Source organism: Oncorhynchus kisutch, unplaced genomic scaffold, assembly GCF_002021735.2.
Source record: "Oncorhynchus kisutch isolate 150728-3 unplaced genomic scaffold, Okis_V2 Okis06b-Okis10b_hom, whole genome shotgun sequence".
NCBI classification, from domain to species: Eukaryota; Metazoa; Chordata; class Actinopteri; order Salmoniformes; family Salmonidae; genus Oncorhynchus; species Oncorhynchus kisutch.
This window is the reverse complement of record NW_022261983.1, coordinates 16,080,500-16,092,962: the sequence shown is the minus strand read 5'-3', so window position 1 is coordinate 16,092,962 and position 12,463 is coordinate 16,080,500. Positions and strand designations below refer to the sequence as shown.

The window sequence follows — 12,463 nt, the reverse complement described above, 5'->3', positions numbered from 1 at the left end:
AATGGGAGAGAAATGACTAGAGACAGTGTTGTTTAACTCACTGACCAGGACCCATGAGTTCTTCTTACCTTTGTTCAGTAGAAAATGTATAAGGTAGTTCCATAGACCAGTCACTCTTCATGGACACACAGCTGGGAACAGGGGAGGCTGGTCTCTCCTGCTTGATTGGACTTCAACACAACAGAGACAAACATTACATCTCTCATCTACTCTGAGCTCAGATGGGGAAACATAAGAAGAGTTTCATTCCAAAACGCTCTATATTCATTTTTATGTTGTTTTTATTGTTATTAAACCACAATGTAACTTTATAAAAGCTTCTAATTTAATTTAATGTTTAATTTACACTTAAAAATGTCAGACTTGATTTGATGATAAATGGATCAGCTCCTACAAAAAATTTCCCTTAATTATAAATCACATAAAAATGCCCATTTGCTGTTGCTGCAGGATTATTTTCCTAGTGTGAGAAACTGGTTCAAATTAAGATATGGCATTTGTAAGTGTCCGTATATACATTGGTGTTTACACAGACACAGGTTGTTCCCACTGTGACTATTAAAACCTGCCCAAACCAGAAACCATGGATAGAGGGTAGCATTCGTGCTAAACTGAATGCGTGAAACACCGCATTTAACCATGGCAAGGTGACAAGGAATATGGTTAAATACAAACAGTTATTCTCTCTGTAAGGTAAACAAACAGGCAACACTTCAGTACAGAGATAAAGTCACAATTCAAAGGCTCAGACATGAGACGAATGTGGTAGGATCTACAGACAATCACAGATTACAATGGGAAAACCAGCCACGTTGCGGACACCGATTTCTTGCTCCCGGACAAGCTAAATACCTTCTTCGCCCGCTTTGAGGACAACACAGTGCCCCCGACGTGGCCCGCTCCCAAGGACTGTGGGCTCTCTTTCTCCATGGGCGACGTGAGTAAGACATTTTAGCGTGTTAACCCTCGCAACGCAGCCGTCCCATTCCTGGCCGCGTCCTCAGAGCATGCGCAGACCAGCTGGCTGGAGTGTTTATGGACATACTCAATCTCTCCCTATCCCAGTCTGCTGTCACCACTTGCTACAAGATGTCTACCATTGTTCCTGTTCCCAAGAAAGCAAATGCAACTGAACTAAATTACTATCGCCCCGCAGCACTCACTTCTGTCATCATGAAGTACTTTGAGAAGCTAGTTAAGGATCATATCACCTCTACCTTACCTGACACCCTAGACCCACTACAATTTGCTTAGTGCCCCAATAGATCCACAGACTATGCACTGCACACTGCCCTTTTAAAAATACATGTTTTAACCTCACTAGGGTAGGGGGCAGCATTCATAATTTTGGATGAAAAGCGTGTCTATATATATATATCTAGGTGAGACAACAATGGATATATAGATATCTAGGTGAGACAACAATGGATATATAGATATCTAGGTGAGACAACAATGGATATATAGATATCTAGGTGAGACAACAATGGATATATAGATATCTAGGTGAGACAACAATGGATATATAGATATCTAGGTGAGACAACAATGGATATATAGATATCTAGGTGAGACAACAATGGATATATAGATATCTAGGTGAGACAACAATGGATATATAGATATCTAGGTGAGACAACAATGGATATATAGATATCTAGGTGAGACAACAATGGATATATAGATATCTAGGTGAGACAACAATGGATATATAGATATCTAGGTGAGACAACAATGGATATATAGATATCTAGGTGAGACAACAATGGATATATAGATATCTAGGTGAGACAACAATGGATATATAGATATCTAGGTGAGACAACAATGGATATATAGATATCTAGGTGAGACAACAATGGATATATAGATATCTAGGTGAGACAACAATGGATATATAGATATCTAGGTGAGACAACAATGGATATATAGATATCTAGGTGAGTCAACAATGGATATATAGATATCTAGGTGAGACAACATTGGATATATAGATATCTAGGTGAGACAACAATGGATATATAGATATCTAGGTGAGACAACAATGATATATAGATATCTAGGTGAGACAACAATGGATATATAGATATCTAGGTGAGACAACAATGGATATATAGATATCTAGGTGAGACAACCACATATCACAGTCAGATACACAGGATACAAACATTCCATTCCTGTTAAATAATGGATAAATAGATATCTAGGTGAGACAACCACATATCACAGTCAAATATACAGGACACCAACATTCCTGTTAAATAATGGATATATAGATATCTAGGTGAGACAACTACATATCACAGTCAAATATACAGGATCCCAACATTCCTGATAATCAATGGATATATAGATATCTAGGTGAGACAACCACATATCACAGTCAGATATACAGGATACCAACATTCCTGTTAAATAATGGATATATAGATATCTAGGTGAGACAACAATGGATATATAGATATCTAGGTGAGACAACAATGGATATATAGATATCTAGGTGAGACAACAATGGATATATAGATATCTAGGTGAGACAACAATGGATATATAGATATCTAGGTGAGACAACAATGGATATATAGATATCTAGGTGAGACAACAATGGATATATAGATATCTAGGTGAGACAACAATGGATATATAGATATCTAGGTGAGACAACAATGGATATATAGATATCTAGGTGAGACAACAATGGATATATAGATATCTAGGTGAGACAACAATGGATATATAGATATCTAGGTGAGACAACAATGGATATATAGATATCTAGGTGAGACAACAATGGATATATAGATATCTAGGTGAGACAACAATGGATATATAGATATCTAGGTGAGACAACAATGGATATATAGATATCTAGGTGAGACAACAATGGATATATAGATATCTAGGTGAGACAACAATGGATATATAGATATCTAGGTGAGACAACAATGGATATATAGATATCTAGGTGAGACAACAATGGATATATAGATATCTAGGTGAGACAACAATGGATATATAGATATCTAGGTGAGACAACAATGGATATATAGATATCTAGGTGAGACAACAATGGATATATAGATATCTAGGTGAGACAACAATGGATATATAGATATCTAGGTGAGACAACAATGGATATATAGATATCTAGGTGAGACAACAATGGATATAATAGATATCTAGGTGAGACAACAATGGATATATAGATATCTAGGTGAGACAACAATGGATATATAGATATCTAGGTGAGACAACAATGGATATATAGATATCTAGGTGAGACAACAATGGATATATCAGATATCTAGGTGAGACAACAATGGATATATAGATATCTAGGTGAGACAACAATGGATATATAGATATCTAGGTGAGACAACAATGGATATATAGATATCTAGGTGAGACAACAATGGATATATAGATATCTAGGTGAGACAACAATGGATATATAGATATCTAGGTGAGACAACAATGGATATATAGATATCTAGGTGAGACAACAATGGATATATAGATATCTAGGTGAGACAACAATGGATATATAGATATCTAGGTGAGACAACAATGGATATATAGATATCTAGGTGAGACAACAATGGATATATAGATATCTAGGTGAGACAACAATGGATATATAGATATCTAGGTGAGACAACAATGGATATATAGATATCTAGGTGAGACAACAATGGATATATAGATATCTAGGTGAGACAACATGGATATATAGATATCTAGGTGAGACAACAATGGATATATAGATATCTAGGTGAGACAACAATGGATATATAGATATCTAGGTGAGACAACAATGGATATATAGATATCTAGGTGAGACAACAATGGATATATAGATATCTAGGTGAGACAACAATGGATATATAGATATCTAGGTGAGACAACAATGGATATATAGATATCTAGGTGAGACAACAATGGATATATAGATATCTAGGTGAGACAACAATGGATATATAGATATCTAGGTGAGACAACAATGGATATATAGATATCTAGGTGAGACAACAATGGATATATAGATATCTAGGTGAGACAACAATGGATATATAGATATCTAGGTGAGACAACAATGGATATATAGATATCTAGGTGAGACAACAATGGATATATAGATATCTAGGTGAGACAACAATGGATATATAGATATCTAGGTGAGACAACAATGGATATATAGATATCTAGGTGAGACAACAATGGATATATAGATATCTAGGTGAGACAACAATGGATATATAGATATCTAGGTGAGACAACAATGGATATATAGATATCTAGGTGAGACAACAATGGATATAGATATCTAGGTGAGACAACAATGGATATATAGATATCTAGGTGAGACAACAATGGATATATAGATATCTAGGTGAGACAACAATGGATATATAGATATCTAGGTGAGACAACAATGGATATATAGATATCTAGGTGAGACAACAATGGATATATAGATATCTAGGTGAGACAACAATGGATATATAGATATCTAGGTGAGACAACAATGGATATATAGATATCTAGGTGAGACAACAATGGATATATAGATATCTAGGTGAGACAACAATGGATATATAGATATCTAGGTGAGACAACAATGGATATATAGATATCTAGGTGAGACAACAATGGATATATAGATATCTAGGTGAGACAACAATGGATATATAGATATCTAGGTGAGACAACAATGGATATATAGATATCTAGGTGAGACAACAATGGATATATAGATATCTAGGTGAGACAACAATGGATATATAGATATCTAGGTGAGACAACAATGGATATATAGATATCTAGGTGAGACAACAATGGATATATAGATATCTAGGTGAGACAACAATGGATATATAGATATCTAGGTGAGACAACAATGGATATATAGATATCTAGGTGAGACAACAATGGATATATAGATATCTAGGTGAGACAACAATGGATATATAGATATCTAGGTGAGACAACAATGGATATATAGATATCTAGGTGAGACAACAATGGATATATAGATATCTAGGTGAGACAACAATGGATATATAGATATCTAGGTGAGACAACAATGGATATATAGATATCTAGGTGAGACAACAATGGATATATAGATATCTAGGTGAGACAACAATGGATATATAGATATCTAGGTGAGACAACAATGGATATATAGATATCTAGGTGAGACAACAATGGATATATAGATATCTAGGTGAGACAACAATGGATATATAGATATCTAGGTGAGACAACAATGGATATATAGATATCTAGGTGAGACAACAATGGATATATAGATATCTAGGTGAGACAACAATGGATATATAGATATCTAGGTGAGACAACAATGGATATATAGATATCTAGGTGAGACAACAATGGATATGTATAGGTATTCTAGGTTGACGACACAAATATATAGATCTAGGTGAGACAACAATGGATATATAGATATCTAGGTGAGACAACAATGGATATATAGATATCTAGGTGAGACAACAATGGATATATAGATATCTAGGTGAGACAACAATGGATATATAGATATCTAGGTGAGACAACAATGGATATATAGATATCTAGGTGAGACAACAATGGATATATAGATATCTAGGTGAGACAACAATGGATATATAGATATCTAGGTGAGACAACAATGGATATATAGATATCTAGGTGAGACAACAATGGATATATAGATATCTAGGTGAGACAACAATGGATATATAGATATCTAGGTGAGACAACAATGGATATATAGATATCTAGGTGAGACAACAATGGATATATAGATATCTAGGTGAGACAACAATGGATATATAGATATCTAGGTGAGACAACAATGGATATATAGATATCTAGGTGAGACAACAATGGATATATAGATATCTAGGTGAGACAACAATGGATATATAGATATCTAGGTGAGACAACAATGGATATATAGATATCTAGGTGAGACAACAATGGATATATAGATATCTAGGTGAGACAACAATGGATATATAGATATCTAGGTGAGACAACAATGGATATATAGATATCTAGGTGAGACAACAATGGATATATAGATATCTAGGTGAGACAACAATGGATATATAGATATCTAGGTGAGACAACAATGGATATATAGATATCTAGGTGAGACAACAATGGATATATAGATATCTAGGTGAGACAACAATGGATATATAGATATCTAGGTGAGAACAATGGATATATAGATATCTAGGTGAGACAACAATGGATATATAGATATCTAGGTGAGACAACAATGGATATATAGATATCTAGGTGAGACAACAATGGATATATAGATATCTAGGTGAGACAACAATGGATATATAGATATCTAGGTGAGACAACAATGGATATATAGATATCTAGGTGAGACAATAATGGATATATAGATATCTAGGTGAGACAACCACATATCAGTCAAATATACAGGATACCAACATTCCATTCCAGCTAAACAATGGATATATAGCATTTTGCAATAAATAAATAAAAATATATATACCCATCTAAAATCTATTAGTTAAAAATCTGAGAACAGTAATATTGAAGGTAACCATAAGCAACCATTTCTGATTAAAAAACAAATGGAAATAAAAACATATTAATGATATCAAAAATTGTCATCTCACCTCTTAGCTTTGGTGTCATGTTCCCCAGAGAAACTAATTTTAGAGGCAGGGACCCAATCCTCTCTCTCCCCAGAGAGACTCCTTTTAGATTCAGGGACCCCCTCCTTTCTCTCCCCAGAGAGACTCATTTTAGAGGCAGGTTCAGTCTCTCCCTCCCCAGAGAGACTCATTTTAGAGGCAGGGCCCCCCTCATCTCTCTCCCCAGAGAGACTCATTTATGAGAACTGACCCCTAAACAGAGATCCAAAATGTTGGTTGTGGTTAACACAGTAATTATTTAATGTCAATTGTTATCATTTATTAATTATCTCTTGTAAAACATTTACTAACAGACATAGAAACAATCAGATGATTTAATGCAATCACATGAACATGACATTAATATGTAGTTATTTTCTAAATGTATCTGAGAATGTAGACAGAAGGGCTAAAACGGACATGATTGATCTGAGGAGGAAATCATTGATCCATTCAGAAAGGTTATTTGCAACAAGTAAGAGATTTTATATTATGTAAAGTAGGCTAGGTTATAATGTATAGTAGTGGGTTGTTAGTGATATGTTATATTATGTAAAGTAGACTAGGTTATGATGTCTAGTAGTGGGTTGTTAGTGATATGTTATATTATGTAAAGTAGACTAGGTTATAATGTATAGTAGTGGGTTGTTAGTGATATATAGATGTTATATTATGTAAAGTAGACTAGGTTATAATGTATAGTAGTGGGTTGTTAGTGATATGTTATATTATGTAAAGTAGACTAGGTTATAATGTATAGTAGTGGGTTGTTAGTGATATGTAGATGTTATATTATGTAAAGTAGACTAGGTTATAATGTATAGTAGTGGGTTGTTAGTGATATGTAGATGTTATATTATGTAAAGTAGACTAGATTATAATATATAATAGCAGTTTGTTAGTGATATGTAGATCAAGGTCTATACCTCGGCTATAGCCTACATATCATAGATGACCAGTCTAAACCTGTTCAGATCAGTTCACATAATGTTATAGTCCTTCCAGTAGCAGGACAGAGAATGTACTGTATATAACCTACATATCATAGATGACCAGTCTAAACCTGTTCAGGTCAGTTCACATAATGTTATAGTCCTACCAGTAGCAGGACAGAGAATGTACTGTATATAACCTACATATCATAGATGACCAGCCTAAACCTGTTCAGATCAGTTCACAGAGAACATCAGGTTTGTCAGCATGATAAGTGATCATAACTCAAACCTACTCTGACTATTGAATGTCTGACATCGACTAACCTTATAATAGTTTGTAGAAAGCCAAGACCAACGAGGGTTTGCCCATCTTTCCTACGTCTCAACACATTTATCTGACTTCTAATGTACTGAGAAATATGTGCCACAGTTTCAACAGCCATTTTATAACTGCGTAGGCTACAAACATACTTTTAATTTCATATGAGGAAATCACATAACTTACAGTCACTGGTGCAGACGCCTGTTTTCTTACAGATGAAGTAGCTTTCATAGGCAACTCATTCAACCAGCCTAAACAACAGTAAATACAAGATGTCAAATGGTCAAAGGAGAACACATGGAAGACAGGTGTTTTAGTCATATACATTAGAGAGAGGTATATATATCCTGATAGAGTCATACACATGAAAGACAGGTGTTTTGCTACAGATGTAGGATCTTAATTTGAGACAGTTTACTGAAGCAGAAACATTATGTGGATTATAATTAACATTTTAAAGCGGAAAGTGGAAATGACAAACTTCAGAAGCCTTTTAAAACATCAAATACACTGCAAGTTTTAGTTTTCCTGCAACGGGGTGATCAAATTCAGATCCTACATCTGTACAGAGATGATGTCTTTATCTGAAAAAGGAAGTTTGAGTTATTAGCAATGAAGTTGCAACTGTCAGCTGCTGTAAACCTCTGTGATTGGATGTTATAGACCCCAATCTGAACAGTTTCTTCCCCGTGGTTATAGCCTTTAGCTCTATGCTCACTCTACCTAGTTCAATATATTGTTGTACGTAAACTTTGTGCAAACTGCACCGCCTGTATTCTGTCTCTTAATGTTTTCTATCACTAGCAGCACCATGTCACCATGTTAAATAATGTGTACAGATGTAGGATCTTTCCAACTCTGAGGACATGTCATTGTGATGTCATTTATTACATTTCAACCTGTTGATAAAGGCAACTAGAAGGCTGAACCCAGAAGACAACTCTAAATCAACACTTACTGATATTATCCTAAAATCCTTTCACTCGTATTATTGTGTCTCTTTCTTCAACAAATGTCAGGGCAGCCTGTGCTGTTAATTTAGTTGAAAACAGCAGGCAGGGAGGTCAACACCCTACGGGCAGCCTGTGCTGTTAATATAGTTGAAAACAGCGGGCAGGGAGGTCAACACCCTACGTATTGCACCAATAGGGTTAACCCACATGGTGGGAATTGTTACCTGGCTCACACAAAAGCTTGTCTCAGACACCACTTCTGACACCAATGTAGCAAACAGCAGGGCAGGGAAGTGAACACAGGTTGCATGTGTTAAAGGTGAACAACCTACGCATCGCACCATTGGCATCAATTGGGTAACTTGGTTGGAATTGAGACGTGGCTCATATAGTGAGGATCACTACAGTATAGAGGAACTATGGTACAATTACATGATCATATGAAGTGTTAAATGTAGAACTATAATATATGAATATGGATATATTGAATTTGACTTGACCACGTCCAGTCAGCTCCATGTTGTATGATTAAACTGACACCAACCTGTCTCAGTAGAAGTAGACTGTTAGGAGTGTTTTACTTCACTATACTAACATTACACCAGACATTTAATTTATCTACAACCTGGGATGTATTCATTAGTTTACCCCTCAGGCTACGTTCAGGTTTCAGCATCAGGCAGGTATCAACATGCCGAGTCGTAGGCAACAACCTGGGCTGTGTTCATTAGTTTACCCCTCAGGCTACGTTCAGGTTTCAGCATCAGGCAGGTATCAACATGCCGAGTCGTAGGCAACAACCTGGGCTGTGTTCATTAGTTTACCCCTCAGGCTACGTTCAGGTTTCAGCATCAGGCAGGTATCAACATGCCGAGTCGTAGGCAACAACCTGGGCTGTGTTCATTAGTTTACTCCACAGCCAACAGTATTAAAATGTTGCATAAAACATAGACAGTTCTCTAAATGCTGTACAATGTGACCTAAACGGTTTCTGTTGTTTTGTTACAGTGGGCACTAATGAATACACACAACCTGTTTTGAGGAAGTGTAAGTTGTTGTTAGTCTTACAGTAGGAGATCACCCTGGTCTATAGACCTATGATACAGTAGGAGATCACCCTGGTCTATAGACCTATGATACAGTAGGAGATCACCCTGGTCTATAGACCTATGATACAGTAGGAGATCACCCTGGTCTATAGACCTATGATACAGTAGGAGATCACCCTGGTCTATAGACCTATGATACAGTAGGAGATCACCCTGGTCTATAGACCTATGATACAGTAGGAGATCACCCTGGTCTATAGACCTATGATACAGTAGGAGATCACCCTGGTCTATAGACCTATGATACAGTAGGAGATCACCCTGGTCTATAGACCTATGATACAGTAGGAGATCACCCTGGTCTATAGACCTATGATACAGTAGGAGATCACCCTGGTCTATAGACCTATGATACAGTAGGAGATCACCCTGGTCTATAGACCTATGATACAGTAGGAGATCACCCTGGTCCATAGACCTATGATACAGTAGGAGATCACCCTGGTCTATAGACCTATGATACAGTAGGAGATCACCCTGGTCTATAGACCTATGATACAGTAGGAGATCACCCTGGTCTATAGACCTATGATACAGTAGGAGATCACCCTGGTCTATAGACCTATGATACAGTACACTCTTAGACTAAAGGGTTCCAAACAGGTCCTCTGGCTGTCCCCATAGGAGAACACTTTTGGGTTCCAGGTAGAATTCTCCTGGCTTCTATGCAGAACCCTCTGTGGAAAGGGTTCTTCATGGAACCCTAAAGGGTTCTACCTAGTACCAAAAAGGGTTCTACAAAGGGTTCTCCTATGGGGACAGCCAAATAACCCTTTTAGATTCTAGATAGTGTAGGAGTGATCGCCCTGGGGCACACAGATGGGCACAGAACAAATTCACCCCACGCATCTCATTTATATTGAAAACATTTTAATGAGAGTAGGACTATTATAACACTGTCCACCAGAAATATCATCAATTATATGAATACACATAACAATATCATCAACTACATGACACATAACAATATCATCAACTATATGACACATAACAATATCATCTACTATATGAAAACACATAACAATCGTCGTCTTACCTTTTATCTCTCAATAGAAACACAGTCTGGATGATCATCAGGTCGTCAAAAGTGAGTTTCATTTGCTCTGCTCATTTACATATCAGGTTATGCCTGTTCTCTCTCCCACCCCCTCTCTCTTTATAGCTCTTACAATGTGTCTTGGTATACATTCTACAACTGTCTGGAACTCTATTCTCTTCTGTCTCTCTCCATCACTTTCTCTGTGTCGTCTGTTGCTGTCTCTGTGTCTTGTCTGGTGTCTCTCTCCATCAAATCCTATTCCTCTGTTGCTGTCTCTGTGTCTTGTCTGGTGTCTCTCTCCATCAAATCCTATTCCTCTGTTGCTTTCTCTGTGTCTTGTCTGATGTCTCTCTCCGTCATATCACATTCTGTTGCTGTCTCTGTGTCCTGTCTGGTGTCTCTCTCCATCATGTCCTATTCTGTTGCTGTCTCCGTGTCTTGTCTGTCTCTCTCCATCATATCCTATTCTGTTGCTGTCTCTGTGTCTTGTCTGTGTCTCTCTCCATCATGTCCTATTCTGTTGCTGTCTCCGTGTCTTGTCTGTCTCTCTCCATCATATCCTATTCTGTTGCTGTGTCTGTGTCTTGTCTGTGTCTCTCTCCATCACCAGAAAATGTTGAGGGTTAGGCCTGCTACAATACAACATTCACAACATGACAACACAACTACATAACACCATTAAATACAGTTGAGGGTTACTACAATACAACATGACAACACAACTACATAACACCATTAAATACAGTTGAGGGTTACTACAATACAACATGACAACACAACTACATAACACCATTAAATACAGTTGGAATGTAGTTAGAACTCAAAGTGTTTCCGTCAAACAGAAAAACAACAATAAATCTGGATCAACACATTTAGATTTCTAGATGCTGCACTTTGCTGTTTCATTACCCAGACAGCTGTTTAAGGTCAGACCAAGGCAGAGTGTAGTATCAGTACTTAGGGGTCATAGGTCAGACCAAGGCAGAGTGCAGTATCAGTACTTAGGGGTCATAGGTCATACCAAGGCAGAGTGCAGTATCAGTACTTAGGGGTCATAGGTCAGAGCAGTGGTCATGGCTATAACACCATTAAATTAATGCATGGAAAAACAAACAAACTTTAAAGCCATTTTTCTCAGATTCACTGTTTGTCTTTGTAGGACAGTAGTTCAGGTGGCTGTTTGTGTAGATGCTGTTTGTCTCTGTAGGACAGTACTTCAGGTGGCTGTTTGTCTTTGTAGGACAATAGTTCAGGTGGCTGTTTGTGTAGATGCTGTTTGTCTTTGTAGGACAGTAGTTCAGGTGGCTGTTTGTCTCTGTAGGACAGTAGTTCAGGTGGCTGTTTGTGTAGATGCTGTTTGTCTCTGTAGGACAGTAGTTCAGGTGGCTGTTTGTGTAGATGCTGTTTGTCTCTGTAGGACAG

The 12,463-nt window shown here is 36.9% G+C and overlaps 1 long non-coding RNA gene across 1 annotated transcript; it reads right to left on the bottom strand.

The window, feature by feature from the left end:
• Positions 1-6,845: 6,845 nt before the first annotated feature.
• On the bottom strand, positions 6,846-11,505 carry LOC116359851 (uncharacterized). The gene is made up of 3 exons (XR_004206787.1): positions 11,039-11,505; positions 8,124-8,191; positions 6,846-6,896 (listed from the first exon to the last, which is right to left on the bottom strand). It is a non-coding gene; the product is annotated as an uncharacterized LOC116359851 (long non-coding RNA).
• Positions 11,506-12,463: the final 958 nt, after the last annotated feature.